Consider the following 16,488-nt stretch of genomic DNA (forward strand, 5'->3'; position numbering starts at 1 on the left):
AACAATGTCTTTATGTTGAGTCATATCTTCTTTAAAATATTTTGTTTCATGTGGTTTTAGGCATTTTGTATTAGATTTATGCTTAGATCTTTTTTTGCTATATTATTTTTCTTTTGCTATTGAAATTTTATTCTTCTCTTACCATTATATCTCTGCTTATTTCTATGTCCATGTGATGTTAATTTTTTTGTTAAGTTTATAACCTGCTTTTTAAATACTCTTACTGCTTTTACTAGTTTTTCCATTTACTTTACATTTTGGGGTTTTATGAATATAGAATTATACCATCTGCAAACAAATAGTTACCTCTCTTTCTTTACAATATTTATGTCTATAAATTCTTTGTGTTGTGTAAAAATTGCCTGACAATATTAGTCATCTTATCTTTTCCTGGACTTACTGGCAATGATTCTATTTTTTCCCTATTTTTTTTTTTTAAAAAAACATTAAACACAGGGAATTTGATGAATACAAAACTGTAGGAAAGGCTGGAGGACAGGTCCTAAGAAGACTCTTTAAAAATGACTTCCAGAACCTCATGAACCTGATGGCTAGCAACGACAGCCAAGAGGAGCAGGAAGGTAGCCTTCATTTCATTTCTGCCTTCTAAATTTTGCAGGAATGCATCTTATTTAAGGTGATCAGATCACAGTCCCGATTTCTAACAATTTTTCCCGCGTCCTGTGGCGTTTTAAAAAAGTCCCGATTTTTGGAAAGAATTGGAGAAACTTATTGTGCTACCGCAGCAGCACGAGATTCAGCAAATGAAAGAAACCACTAAAAAAACAATTACATGTGCTGCCCTGGCTGATGTGTCTCAGTTGATTGGCCATCATCCAATGCTTTGAAAGGTTGTAGGTTTAATTCTTGGTCAGGGTACTTGCTGGGTTGCTGGCTTGTTCCCTGGTAGGGAGCATGAAGGAGGCAGCCAGTCAATGTTTCACTCTCACATTGCTGGTTCTTTCCCTATCTCCTTTCCTCTTCCTCTGAAAAAAAATCAGGAACTATTTTTTTAAAAAAAAACCTATATATTTATGATCCCATTTACTACATGCAATGTCTAGAACAGGCAAACCCATGCAGACAGAAATCAATTAGTGGTTACCTAGCACTGGAATGGTAGAGGTGAGAAAAGGAGCAGGAATTTGGATGACCGGTAATTACATTTTGGGGTTTGAAAAATGTTCTGAAATTAGATAGTAATGATGGTTGTACAATTCTAAATATACTAAAAACCACTAAACTGCACATATTTTAAGTGGGTCAATTTTATAAAACTTGAAATATATTTCAATAAAGCTATGAAAAATGCATAACCTGAATTTAATGAGAAAACAAGACAAACCCAATTTTAACAAAACTATAAAACAACTGGATTATACACTTAAAAATGTTAATTTCATAAAGGACCAATGAATGCATAAATAAGTAGAACAACAAATCAATGTTTACTTTTATCTATCTCTCTCTCCTCATCTCTTTCTAAAATCAATTGCTTAAAAGGTTATGAATCAAACTATTAATTATAATTTTATAGTATCTTACTTTATTCAAATACTAGTCTGATCATACATGGTCCAAGACCATTCAAATAATAAAACAAAAATAAAAAGATGTCAATTATTGGTCTTCAAACATTATAGCTAATGATACCACACTTGCTTATGATCTCTCACATAAAACCACACCCACATCCCACTGGCCACCCAAAATTTCAACATACCTTCCTTTAAAAAAAAAAAAATATTTTGCCGAGACCGGTTTGGCTCAATGGATATAGCGTCGGCTTGGGGACTGAAAGGTCCCGGGTTCAATTCCAGTCAGGGGCATGTACCTTGGTTGCGGGCATATCCCCAGTAGAGGGTGTGCAAGAGGCAGCTGATCGATGACTCTCTCTCATCGATGTTTCTAACTATCTCTCTCCCTTCCTCTCTGTACAAAATCAATAAAATAAAATAAAATAAAAATTTCATACAATAAAAAAATATATTTTACGGGTTTTTTACAGAGAGGAAGAAAGAGGGGTAGAGAGTTAGAAACATCAATGAGAGAGAGTCATCTATCAGCTGCCTCTTGCACACCCCCTACTGGTGATGTGCCCGCAACTAAGGTACATGCCCCTGACCTGAATCATACCGGGGACTTTTCAGTTCGCAGGCCGATGCTCTATCCACTGAGCCAAACCGGTTTCAGCTCAGCATACCTTTCTTGTGAGCTGTTTGAAACTACTAATTTGAGCACTAGAGACTTTTTTTTATAATTACTAATATTTTTCTTATTTTATTGATTTCAGAAAGGAAAAGAAAGGGACAGAGAGATAGAAAAATCAATGAGAAATCTTGTAACAGAGAGGAATAGACAGAAGCGCTCCAGCCATGAAGACAGAAGAGAAACAATTTAGAGATGGAAGATGCTGTCGACACCTCAGCATACCAGCAGAAGGCAGCTGTGGGTTGCTGAAGGATGCCCAGGACCAAACCAGAGACGGACAGACCTACATTACCACCATTTGTCCACCAACCAGATCTGAAATACCATGGCTGGCATGTACACATAAGGAACTATCTGGCATTGAAATTGGGACTCAAAAGAAATTGGCCCAGAAAGGAACTCACTACAGACTGATTCATTTGCCTCTCAGCATAACCATTAGGGCTTGTTGCAGTTTAGGTTCTTACAAGGGTATTTCTTGGATCACATGATCTCACACACCTAGAGGAAATAATGAACAACACAAATAGACCCAGAGAAAGAGAACCAGGGATCGGACTCTCAAACCTCAGAGGGAAAGTAAGGGAGGATGGGGGTATGGAGAAGAGATCAACCAAAGGACTTGTGTGCATACACATGGGCCTAGCCAGTGGCCATGGACAACGAGGGTTGGGAGGGGGCATATCTAGGGAGGGGTTTGGGATAGGAATGGGGGAATAAGGACAATTATGCGAGACCATAATCAATAAAAAATAATAATAATAAAAGAGAAAAAAAAGAAAAATCAATGAGAAAGAATCACTGATTGGCTGCCTCCTGCATGCGCCCTAATGTGTATCAAGCCCGCAACCTGGGCATGTGCCCTTGACCGGAATTGAACCCAGGACCCTTCAGTACGCAGGCAGACGCTCTATCCACTGAGCCAAACTGACTAAAGTGAGATTTTTTCTTTTTTTTCGAAGTCTGGATAACTGTAGGGATCTCAACAGGTATGGGAGGAACCAGTTCAACCTTGACATAGTGTCAAAATATTGCCAACTGAGGTTTCAGGTATGTCATAGCAGTGCCAAATTATTAATTTTAGTACAGAAAGTTTTACAAGGATTCTGTTTACCTGGTGATCTATTTGTTAGGTACCTTCCCATTTAGCAACACCAGAATCTGAAACCTTTTATTAAATTATGAATCGTGTCTAAATTTCCTCTTCAGAAAATTCTAGGTTTGGACAGTTAATTGTTGACCTCAGTCTTTAAAATTTTCTATTAAGAGTAAATAGAGAATTTACTACTGTTCAGAAAAACCCAGTGGCTATGTTTGGCTTACAGTGCAAACCCTTTCTTTAAAAAATGTATTATCTGAGAGAGTTTTTTAAGAGCAGCAAAAATAGTTTCATACTATTTATTTGCTGCTTCTGTTGATATTTTTAAACTACTGTGTTTGTGTATGGCCTAAAACTGTTAAATAAATCAAACCTTTTAAATGAAAGAAGTTTTAAATCCTTTTTCCTTCTAATTCATATACCTCTACTTATTTCCTATTATATAATTTTACTATATTTGTCATCAGGATGTTAATCAAATTGGACCTTAGCTATATATGTATAGAAGTTCCTTGATTTTTGCTCTAAGATAAAGCAAATCATCATACAAAATAGTTCTAAAGCTTTCTTCTTCCTACAAAAACTTAAGAAACCCTAAGAAGGAATAGTATGTTTAGTAAACTTACTGATACTAGTGACTTCTTTGTGATGTTTTTAGCTATTTGTGTCTATATACTACAATAGTATATGTACACAGTCCTGTTCAGTGTTATATTTTATTTCTTCTAAATGACACTAGTAGACCTTACGTGTTTTTCTCCAAGTGGAAAAATTAAAAGTACACAACCACTAAAATCGAGTCATTCAAGGTCAATCCATAGAGACATAAAGTAGATTAGAGGTTACCAGTTGCTGGGGGAGTGGGAAGTTACTGCTTAATGTTACAGAGTTTCTGTTTGTGGTGATAAAAAAAGGTTCTGGAAACAGATGATTGCACAATAGTGTGAATGTAATTAATACCACTGAAACTTAAAAATGGTGAAAATTAAAAAGTTTATGTTATGGATATGTTACCACAATTTTACAAAATGGTCAGAATAGTAAACTTTATGCTACATATATTTTAAACACAGTCTTACAAAAGTAGTCATTCATTTACAAGAAGGGTTACTCAGTTGAAAATTGTTATATTTAGTTAATAAGATATTAATACAAAATATATGATAGAGCCCAGACCGGTTTGGCTCAATGGATAGAGCATCGGCTTGGGGACTGAAGGGTCCCGGGTTCGATTCTGGTCAAGGGCATGTACCTTGGTTGTGGGCATGTCCCCAGTAGGGGGTGTGCAAGAGGCAGCTGATCGATGACTCTCTCTCATCGATGTTTCTAACTATCTCTCTCTCCCTTCCTCTCTGTACAAAATCAATAAAAATATATTTAAAAAAATATATATATATGATATACTCAGATCTCCATTTTGAGCTAGATTTTACCGAAGAATTTCAGTTATGTAATAATCTATCATTCATTCCAATTATGCTAGATTATTCATTTAAACTATAATAAATATGGTAAAACTTTTTAACTTTATCTGAGTCAACATACTGAGGATGAAGCACTAAACAACTAAAATCCCAGGACAAACACCTTAAAGAGAATGGACGTCAGCCCTGATTGGGTAGAAGTTCTGTACTGTGCTGCAAGGGAATCTTCAATAATGATATGACACACAGATACCAAAGCTTATATAATTATCAATAACCATGTGCATTTGCCTGAAAATAAAACATAAACTATGAGATAAGAAAATTCCCAAGAAATAAGACAATTTTAACTCTTTTCCTAATTTCCAGTACTCTAACAAACTGTTTGTAACACAGCACACTGGTGTTTTGTAATAAATCAATTCCTTAAATATATTCTTAATGTTTTGCCTAGCTCTATGTTTTTGCTAATTAAAAACTACTAATAAATCATGACATTAACATAAAATGTATCTTTTAAAAGATTAAAAAATGAGCACTCTTTTTCATAATGTCAAAGAAGATGGAACCCCCCCCCCCCAAATTTTTCAAGGTTAAATTTTATTTCTCTCTTTTGTTATTAAATTTTATTTCTGATTTCACATCTATCTTTAAACATGTACCAGGACAAAATAAACCCATAAAACAATGAATATCACATATTGTGACAACAAAGAGTCATTTAAAAAAATTGTGGTGTCAAAGTATGCTATTTGAAAACAAATGACCTTATCCTTAATTCAGAAGCTTAATTTCTATCACATCTAGATTCCCATAACATTTAGAACAATAAGAACAAATATTTTTGTAGATTTGCTCTTCCATTTCTCCCCCTTCTTTTGGGGAATTATGCTAAGTTTGTATTAAGTTACTTAGAAGTACAAGAGAAACAACAAATGCTGTAGTGTTTATATCCCCACCTAGTGGTCTAAAATTTCTGTTCTGCATGGAATTAAAAAATGAATACTTAAAACATAAAAACCAAAAAGAGTTATCTGGCAAAATTAAAACAAATGAAAACTTTACAGCTAAGAGATGTTATTAGATTATCTAGCATTATTAGACTAGAGGCCCAGTGCACTGTGGGAGAGCCACTCATCCCATCAGCTGAGCAGCGCTCCCACTATGGAAGTGCACTAACCACCAGGGGGCATCTCCTGTGTTGAGCATCTGCCCTCTGGTCCTCTGGTGTTCAGAGTGTGTCATAGAGACTGGTCGACTAGTCATTCTGGTCATTCCACTGTTTGGTCACTAGGCTTTTATTATATAGGATTATCTAGTCACATGCTATTCCAACTAGAGAATGTAATGTTATATCAGGAACATGTGAAGCCAACAGAAAAAAATATGGAGCGTTTTCCTAGAGCATCTATTTTACTTAATGCTATGTATGGAGGCAAACACATTTCTGGAGTAAAATGTTTATTAGGATTATTTCAGTTTGATAAGCAGAGGATTTAAACATCTCATTCTACAGAAAAAGAGCAATTAAATTACTTGAGCAATTAAATGACTTGACTGAGTTCACTCAAGCAGATAGTGATAGAAAAGTATCAATAATTCAGATGTTTTATACACTTTCCATTACAAAACCATGGAAAGTGTATAAAACATCTGAATAGTTGATAAAACACAAAATACTAACTCAACTGCCAAATTGCTATGCACTAGGGTGGTTTTTTTGTATACATATAGAATTGCTTAAATCTTTTAATCCTCAGAATTTTTCTTTCACTTCCTATCATAGCACATTTACAACCTGAAACTAAATCAAAATTCTATTCTACATTTTAAATCACATTTTAAAAAAATTATATATTAAAATTACTTTCTTGAGTGTACTTACATAAAATACATGTACAGATTCATCTTACTACCACATCAGGATACAGAACACTTCTATCACCAACACCACCCCCAGAATTCCCTGTCCTAACCCATTGTAGTTATATATTCCCACAATCCCTAGACTCTGATAACCACTAGTCCAATTTCTATCAATATAAATGTGTTTTCAACTGTAGTTTACAAAGGGAATCATACAAAATGTAACCTCCTGAGAATAGCTTTTTTTGTTTTAACATGTTGCCTTTCACATTCATTCAAGTTGTTTTATGTATACACTAGAGACCTGGTGCACAAAATTCATGTCCCCTCAGCCCAGCCTGCACCCTCTCCAATCCGGGATCCCTCAGGGGATGTCTGCCTGCCAATTTAGGCCTGATCCCTGCCTAAACCAGCAGTCGGACATCTCTCTCACAATCCAAAACCACTAGCTCCTAACTGCTCACCTGCCTGCCTGCCTAATCACCCCTAACTGCCCCACTGATGGCCTGGTCGCCCCCAACTGCCCCACTCCACTAAGCTGGTCACCCCCAATAGCCCCCCCACCAGCCTAGTTGCCCCTCACTGCCCCCCTCTGCCAACCTGGTTGCCCCTCACTGTCCCCACCTGCTAGCCTCATTGTCCCTTACTGCCCCCTGCTGGCCTGACCACCCCAAACTGCCCTCCCTTCTGGCTTGGCCACCCCTCATGGCCCTCTCTGTGGTCTGGTCACCCCAAACTGCCCCTGCCTAGTGGTCTGTTTGCCCCTCATTGCCCCCTTCTGCAGGCCTGGTTGCCCCTCATTGCCCCCCCTGCCAGCCTGGTCACCCCATGCAGTTTGATGTTCAGTCGCTTGGCCACACCTCACTGCCTCCCATATCAATCTGGTTGCCCCACACAACCTGCTGTTCAGTCGTTTGGACATCCCTCACTAAGCCCCCTGCTGGCCTGGTTCCCCTCCCCACCACAGACTGCTGTTCAGTCATTACTATGAGGGTGTCCAAATCTGCATATTACCCTTCTATTAGTATAGATAATTATATATTTTTCTTTAAAAAAAAATATATATTTTTTTCATTATTAATTTCAGAATGAGGAAGGGAGAGGGAGAGAGAGACATCTATGATGAGAGAGAATCATCAGTCAGTCACCTCCTGCATGCCCCCACCAGAGAACAAGCCTAAAACAGGAATGTGCCCTGACAGGGAACCTTCCAGTTCCTTGGTCAAAACTCAACCACTAAGCAACACTGGTCAGGCTCTTACGTCTTCTTGATGAATTGAGTTCCTTATCATTAAAAAATGAGCATCTTTGTCTCTTGTTAGAGTTTTAGGGTTAAAATCTATATTGTCTAAGTATAACTACCTCTGCTCTCCTTTGATTTCTACTTACATAGAATATCTTTTGCCATTCCTTATCTTTGAATCTGTTTTATTAAAACTGAAATGAATCTCTTATAGGTGGCATATAGTTGATCTTGTTTTTTAATTAATCCAGCCACTCTATACCTTCTGATTGGAAAATTCAGTTTTTACATTTAGAGTAATTATTTACAGATGAAGACTCATTAATGACATCTTATTGTTTTCTGAGTATTTTATAGTTCAATTATTCTTTTTTTTCCTTGATACCTATTTTTGTGGATTTATGATTTTCTGTAGTGTTATGCTTTGATTCCCTCCTCTTTATCTTTTTGTGTTTCAATTTTATGTTTTACTATGTGGTTACCATGAAACTTACATAACATATATTACGTATGTGTGTTTTACTGATAACTTAGCTTATGTTTTTGATATCATTATTTATATATTTTTGTACTGTGTTCTCTTTAACAAATTATAAAATTTTTTAATGCTTTAACCTTTATTATACCTAGAGTTAAGAAGTTAACACATCACCATATTGCAGTATTAGGGTATTCTGAATCTGGCTGTATGCTTATCACCTTTACCAGTGTGTTGTATATGTTCCTATGCTCTCATGCTATTAAGTAGCCCCCCCCCCCACCCCCCTCCATTTGAAGACTCCTTCATCATTTCTTGTTAGGCAGATTTAGTGATAATGAACTCCCTCAGCTTTTGTTTACTAGGGAAATTATTTCATCTTCAATTCTGAAGGACACATTTACTGGGTAAAGTTTCATGGTTGGCAGTTTCTTTCTTTTAGTACTTTAAATATATCATCCCATTCTACAAGGTCTGTGCTGAGAAATCCATTGCTGATCGCTTTATGTAAGTTGCCTTGTAAGAGAATTTTTGTCTCTTATTGCTTTTAAAATTCTGTCTTTGGTTTTAGACAGTTTTATAATATCTTGGAGAAGATTGTTTTGCTTTGAAATTTAACATCGTGAACTTGGATGTCTAAATATCTACCCAGATTTGGGGAGTTTGTATCCATTATTTCTTTAAATAAGCTTTCCACCGTTTTCCTTTCTTCCCTTTTTAGGACTCCTATTTTGCATACATTATTTTACTTGGTAATGTCCCATAATTACCATAGGCTTTCTTCATTCCTTTCTGCATTCCATTTTCTTTTTGCTACCATAATTGAAATAATTCAATTGATCTGTCTTCTTGATGTTCTGCTTGTTCAAGACTACTGTTGAAGCTCTCTACTGAATTCTTTAGTGTTGTCGTTGTATTCTTCAGTTTCCACACTTCTGTTTGATACTTTTTGTTTTGTATTTTTATGTTGAACTTCTTTTGTTCTCCTGTTAGGTTGAAATTGATTATCTGTGTTTTCTTGTAGCTCTCAAAGCATCTGTGGAACAAATTATTTTGAATTCTGTGTTGGGTAATTTCTGGATCTCCATTTACTGGAGGTTTATTGTATTCATTTGGTGGGGAAATTTTCCTGATTCATGAACCCTATAGCCTTGCATAGGTAGTTGCGTATTTGGAGAAGCAACATCTTCCAGATGTTATAGACTGACTTTGGTAAGGGAAGCCTTTCACCTGTGAGTGGGAACACACTGGATCATGCTGTAACCTTGGTATAGAGCAGTGTTTCTCAAACTTCTCTCATGATGAGAATCACCTGGTGGAGTTGTTAAAACACAGATTCCTGAATCCCAACTAAGAAGTGCTAAACTAGAATTTTTGGGAACATATAGGTAAAATTGTATACTTAACTAGTGCTCTAAGACAGATTTTATATACAGAGCACTAAGCTAGGTATGCAATTTTACCTATATGTTCCCAAAAATTCTAGTTTAGCACTTCTTAGTTGGGATTCAGGAATCTGTGTTTTAACAACTCCACCAGGTGATTCTCATCATGAGAGAAGTTTGGAAAACACTGGTATAGAGGTACAGGATGCCAAGTGTGGGGCATGTGGAAGTACAAAGTCCAGCAAGGGCATGATATCTCCTTGGCTCAGGCGACTGGGGTCCATAGCACTGACAACTGTGTTGTCCTAATAAGCACTATAGGTCTGCAGTGGCAGCAAGGGCTGCTAGTAATCTCAGTGGCTTTTCCAGGTCTGGCAGCTAGGGACCAAGGCAAGCGGTGGTGGGGGCCGGAGCCAGTGGTGTACACACATCCACACATTTGGCTGCAGGGATCAGCTCCAGATGCTTTTGTAGTGGCAGGGCCAGTTGTAAACATACACATACTTATTGGGCCAGGGCAGGTAGCAAGTACTGGGGCCAATTATAGGCTTACAGACAACTGCAGAGGCCTTCTCAGTGTGCTCTCCTATAGCTGCCCACTCTTATGCTGGGTTCACATTGCAGTGAAGGCTAGAGATGGAGATGGGATGGGACATGCAGGTGCACAGCTGGAGTGGCTAGCTGCAGGTGAGCACCATGATGCCAGCTAGTGATAGGAGGCAGGCTCTTAACTGGTCCCACAGCAGCTGCAGGGCCCTATCTGTGTGCTCCTGTCTAGATGCACATACTCCCCCAGCCAGGGGACTATAGTGGAGGCTGATGATGCATGTCAGGCCAGTGGAATTCAGAACCATGGCTGGAGGGGCTAGCCCTGAACACAGCAGTATGGGTCAGCCAGGTAAGTCTAGGCTGACATCTTCCACTCATACAGCTGCAAAAGCCCCAGCTGGCTGCGGTGTGGCTACTGGGCTTCGGCAGGGATGGGGAGCGACTCAGAAAACTATTATCTTACACTTGTGCATGTTAGCTACTTGTGCAGTGGGCTATTGTTAGCTAATTCCTGGAAGCATAATCTGGTGAAATCTGCTGCGGAGATCCTTGGAGGAGGTGTTGGCTGTTGGCTTTGTCAGTGGTAAAATCTGCTGAGTTTGTTTGCAGAGCCAGAGGTCTCTGTGAACCTGTAGCATTCTAGCTGCATGTCTATTACCGTGTTTCCCTGAAAATAAGACATCCCCTGAAAATAAGACCTAGCGCAACTTTGGGAGAAAAAATTAATATAAGACACTGTCTTATTTTCAGGGAAACAGGGTAGTAATAGCCTTTGCTTTTCTTCCTTTTACCCAACTGTCTCTATACATCTCAGGTTTGCTTTTCTGGGCAGGGTGAAACTGAAGCAGTACCTTCATGCAGTGTACCTGGGGAAGCTGGTCACTTGCTCTGCTCTTCCTTTCCTGGTGAGAAGAACTCTATCTGGGAAGTTCTTTCTTAGTGCTGAACAATGCCAGATTGAGGGATGGAATGAGGCAGGCAAAATGAAATTGTTTTCATTCTCCTCTTGTTTTGTTTTTTTTCCCTACTGTGGTGCTAAAACTTCCTAAGTCTGTGGTCGGCAAACTGCGGCTCTATTGACTAATGAGTTTGCCAACCACTGTCATATACTACCCTTTACCTCTTTGCACACTATATGCCACAACTGCCTAATCCTCACAGCTTCCAACTACACGGTAACATTTAGTCCAGCAGTGGTCGGCAAACTCATTAGTCAACAAAGGGGCAAACAGCAGCTCTCGAGCCGCAGTTTGCCGACCACTGTCCTAAGTGAACCTCAGAGGTCTCACAGTTGATTTGATGTATGGATAGCTGGCTAAATCCTTGATCTTTCTGGATGGATGGGTTAGCTGGGTTCCCCTATGCCACCATTTCCCCCACAACCTCTCCTAAAATGTTATCAATTTTTTAATGTGTTTAAAATATAGGGAAGGAGTCCAAGTATGTACTTAATAAAGCACAAACTTATTATCAAATCAGCATCTGACACTAGGCTGGAAGAATTAGCTTAATACAAAGGGTGACAGATGTGATTTTAACAGTTTTTTAAATGACTATAATCTTACCCTCCTCCTCATTCTACATCTTCTTCTTCTTCCTTCTCCTCTTTTATCTAAGATTATCTCAGACAAAATCTGTGCACTCGGGAGGGTTCCTCAGCCCGGCCTGTGCCCTCTCGCAGTCCGGGAGCCCAGGGGGATGTCTGACTGCCGCAGAGGTGGGAGAGGCTCCCGCCACCACTGCTGCGCTCACCAGCCATGGGCCTGGCTCAGGGCTTCTGGCTGAGCAGCATTCCCCGTGTGGGAGTGCATTGACCACCAGGGGGCAGCTCCTGCATTGAGCATCTGCTCCCAAGTAGTCAGTGTGCATCATAGTGACTGGTAGTACTGCCATTCAGTCAATTTGCATATTAGCCTTTTATTAAATAGGAGGATTAGGCCCCCTTTGCTATATACTTTGGATTTTTTTCTAGTAATAAGACTGTCTGGAACTACGCTATCTTTATTTCTCTCGCTCTATAAAAAGTCACACATTTGTAAGGCAATAGGCCTAGGATTAAGAATGCTACAGACCACAAACAAAAAGTACTGGTGAAGATGTGGAGGAAAGGGAAACATTGAGCATTGTTGGTGGGGTTGTAAATTGGTGTAGCCATTGTGGAAAACAGTATGGAGGTTCCTCAAAAATTAAAAATGGAACTACCATATATCCCAGTTATTCCACTTCTGAGTATTTATCCAAAGAAAAAACATATATTAAAAATGATACATGCATTCTTATGTTTACTGAACCATTATTTACAATAACTAAGATATGGAAGCCACCTAGGCATCCATCTTTTAGACGAATAGAATATCACTCATCCATAAAAAAGAATGAATTCTTGCCATTTGTGACAGCATGGCATGTGCCCTGACTGGGAATGAGACCAGCAACCTTTTGGTACATGGAACAATGCTAAATCACTGAGCCATACCAGCCAGGGCTCTCTGATGCATAGTTTTTTGTGTGAACATAGTTTTAATTTCATTTCTCTTGGGTAAATAACTGGGAATAGGATAGTTAAGTTGCATGGAAGTGCATATTCAACTTTCTAAGAAACTGCCAAATTTCTTAGGATGAGCCTGTACTCCTTACATCCTTTCTGAAGCACAGAGTTACCCACCATTTAAACAAAGAAAAAAAGTGCTCATAAAGAAAAAAAAATGGAAGAGCCCTGGTCAGTGTGGCCCAATTGGTTGGAGCATTATCCTGAACACCAAAAAATGGCAGGTTTGATTCCTGGTCAGAGCACATACCCAGGTGGTGAATTCAATCCCTATTCGGGGTATGTGCAGTAGGCAACTGATTGATGTTTCTCTCTTATTATACATCTGATATTTCTCTCACCCCTTTTTCTCTTCTCTCTCTCTCTCTCTCTCTCTCTCTCTCTCTCTCTCTCTCTCTCTCCTCTTCTCTCTCTCCTTTCCCTCCCTCCCGCTTCCTTCTTCTTTCCCTCTTCCCTTCCTCTCTAAAATCTATATAAAAAAAAATACTAAGTGGAAGAGATAGTTTTGGGTTAGACAATACTGTTTACCAAAATTATAGGATAAATTATCAATAAAGACAGAAATAAAAACAGAAAAACACATTTAAGAGTCCACATATTATAGTTTTATAGGCTCCTAGATATATTTAATAATTCTAGAAATCGCTTAGTAAATAATGGAGGAGCAATACTGGATAATAGCTGAAAAATTCCCAGAATTAAGGAGATATTTAAATCCGCAGATTGATAATGCATAAGTAGAATAAAGAGAGTCACACCCAGACATATTATGATGAAAATGTGGAATATTAAAGATAAAGATAAAATCTTAAATCTATCAGAAAGAATAAATAGATTACTAAAAAAATGAAAATTAAGACTGATACCAGGCATTTCACCAACAATAGCAGAGGCCAGACAAGAATTTTACAAATGTACAACTTATTTTATATATGAAATATTGGGATAAAAATATTTCAGAATTTATATTTTATGGGGGCATGAAGAATGTGAGAAAATTAATATGGCCCATATTATATAGTACTCCCAATAGCACATTTAGCAAGCTCTGAAGAATAAGGCATATGTAGTGAGGCAAGAAGAAGGGAACTCAGGTTAGTTCCAGAAGCTTCTACAGAAAAATGATGAGATAGAAATATCAGGGTAGAGAAGACCTGATAGATTTGTACTTTGGAAGCTGCAAGTTATGTCACCACTTAACATGCTTTACCTTGTTTCTCTGTACTACTGCTTGTGAAAAAGTATAAAGAATTTTCAGATAAAGAAGTTAGTTTCCAGATCTTTTCTCACAAAACCCCATTCCTGTAAAAAAAAAAAAAAAAAAAAAAAAAAAAAAAAAAAATCCCTCTCCTACTCTTAACTGTTTTTTGGTCTACAATTGTATAACAGAATTTTTCAAATCTGACACATACTCAAAATAAGAAAGTATTTTACAACCCAGAAATCACTCACTTACATACATAAATATCTGAAATAAATGTTTCAGTAATAGCAATTACACTACTATGTGCCAAACATTGACATTTTCTGTTCGGTTTTATTTAACTTTAAAAATGCTCATTGCGACTTAACTGATTTCATAACACACTAATTGGTATCAACTTGCAGACTCACAATGATTCAGATATTTTCTACGCATAAACATGTTTACATCCTATTCATATAAATGAAATAAGACTATACAAATTATATCTTTGTCACAATTGTCTTTATTTCATACTCCTTTTTGCTAGTACATTATTTGTTAACTAGAGGCCTGATGCATGAAATTTGTGCTTGGATAGGGTCTCTAAGCCTGGCTGGCGATCAGGGCTGATCAGAGCCTTCCAGCTGCCTGCTGGGGCCTTTCTTCTGGCTGCTGGCAGGAGCCTCCCTTCCCTGACTGCCAGCAGGGAACTCCCCTGCTTCCAGCTGCTGGCCAGGGCCTTCCTCCATTCCATACCACCCCCTGGTGGTCAGCATACATCATAGCAAGTACTCAGATTCCCAGTCTCCCAGTCTAATCCCAGAGGGGACATTTTGTATATTAGGCTTTTATATATATAGATACTCTTAGTGTCACTAAGAGTTAAAGCATATATTCTGATTTACACACTTTCATAATTCATTATTCTATCCCCCCAAAAAATTTATTTTCTAAAATACAGAATAGAATCATCTGTAGTAGTAATCTTATATGTCACAGATCAAAGAGGTATTTTTAAAACCTCCCCTAAGAAATTCAACATTTTCATATATAGAATTTCCTGTCAAACAGGCCAAGCTGTCCACATCATACCTATTTACTAAGTGGATTTTGAGGGTGGAGGTATCATTGCTTGAAAGAGTTATGAGTAATGTCAAGATCTCCTTTCTTTATGCCTATGTTATGCCCCTTTTATGCATGCTTGTTGAACTAGACTGCTTACTTATTAGTTTTGTTATGTAAAGTTTTATGAATTTAATAATAGATCTGTTTTTCCTAAGAGGAAAAATATGACAGTGTTTCCACTTTATTTAAAAGATGAAAATAAAATATACAAAAATGTTCTGAGGTTATAGTATAATTTTATTAATAATTTCCAGATTCCAAGTAAAACATAAATATAATTTTTATAAAAATAAGCACCTGTGAATTAAAAAGTGTAACATTTGCTGACAAAATAGTTTAACTAAGATAGTACACTTAAGAAAAACAAATAGGATTTGTATCTTACAACTTTTAACTTTTTACTTTTTATTTTAAAATTATTTCAGACAAATTACAAAATACTACTACAAATCACTCAATTCCAAGATCCTAATTTCTAAATATCATTCTCCAATAAAAGGAACAAAGGCTCTGGAAAAATAATCAATTGTAGGACTAGGGCAGAGTAAATACAGACAAGGTAAGAAGCAAAGAACTGCAGTACTAGAAAGCAAGGAAATGCTCAGAAACCAAAACAATGGAGATATGTCAAAAGGCCATAGGAGTCTATCAGAACTCCAACTGGTCAAAGTTGGAATTATTTGAATGACAAAATAAAAAATTTATTATATTATAACCCAAAGTATAAAAATAAGTATACAATGAATCCAGACAAATATTAGTAAATGATACATAAATAAAGAGGGGAGCCCTTGCGGGTTTAACTCAGTGATGGCCTGCAGCTTGAAGGGTTCTGGGTTCCATTCTGGTCAAGGACACATGCCCGGGTTGCTGGCTCCATCCCCAGTAGGGGACATACAGAAGGCAGCCAATCAATGATTCCCTCTCATCACTGATGTTTCTCTCTCTCTCTCTCTCTCTCTCTCTCTCTCTCTCTCTCTCTCTCTCTGTCCCTTCCTCTCTGAAATCAATAAATGTGTTTTTTTTGTTGTTTTTTTGTTTTTTTTATTAAAGAAAGGAGAGGGGTCAAATCTTTCCTCCAGAGGAATCTAAATACAGTCAACCTTCTTTTCTCACACACCTCCCATCTGGAATAATTTGGTCCTCCACGAAGTTCTCCACAAAACAAACAAACAAACAAACAAACATCTGGATTGTCAAGCCAAACTTCGGTTATCAAACTGACAACACTTTCAAGCTGATTCCTCGGTATGACAAAAAGTGTCTCTCAGGCAACAAAGAAAAGAATGGGAAATGAACTATTAGCACAATTTTAAAACTTAAAGAGGCAACCAGGAATGCTAATGCTGCGAAAGAAACAATGATCACAGGCAA

At 37.6% G+C, this 16,488-nt stretch overlaps 1 long non-coding RNA gene across 1 annotated transcript; it reads left to right on the plus strand.

Moving 5' to 3' along the window:
- Window positions 1-461: 461 nt before the first annotated feature.
- LOC311626363 lies at window positions 462-4,381 on the plus strand. The gene is made up of 2 exons (XR_014795673.1): window positions 462-581; window positions 2,294-4,381. It is a non-coding gene; the product is annotated as an uncharacterized lncRNA (long non-coding RNA).
- The last annotated feature ends 12,107 nt before the right edge of the window (window positions 4,382-16,488 follow it).

The sequence above is a fragment of the Pipistrellus hanaki genome (assembly GCF_964339955.1).
Source record: "Pipistrellus hanaki genome assembly, chromosome: 8".
Taxonomy (NCBI): domain Eukaryota; kingdom Metazoa; phylum Chordata; class Mammalia; order Chiroptera; family Vespertilionidae; genus Pipistrellus; species Pipistrellus hanaki.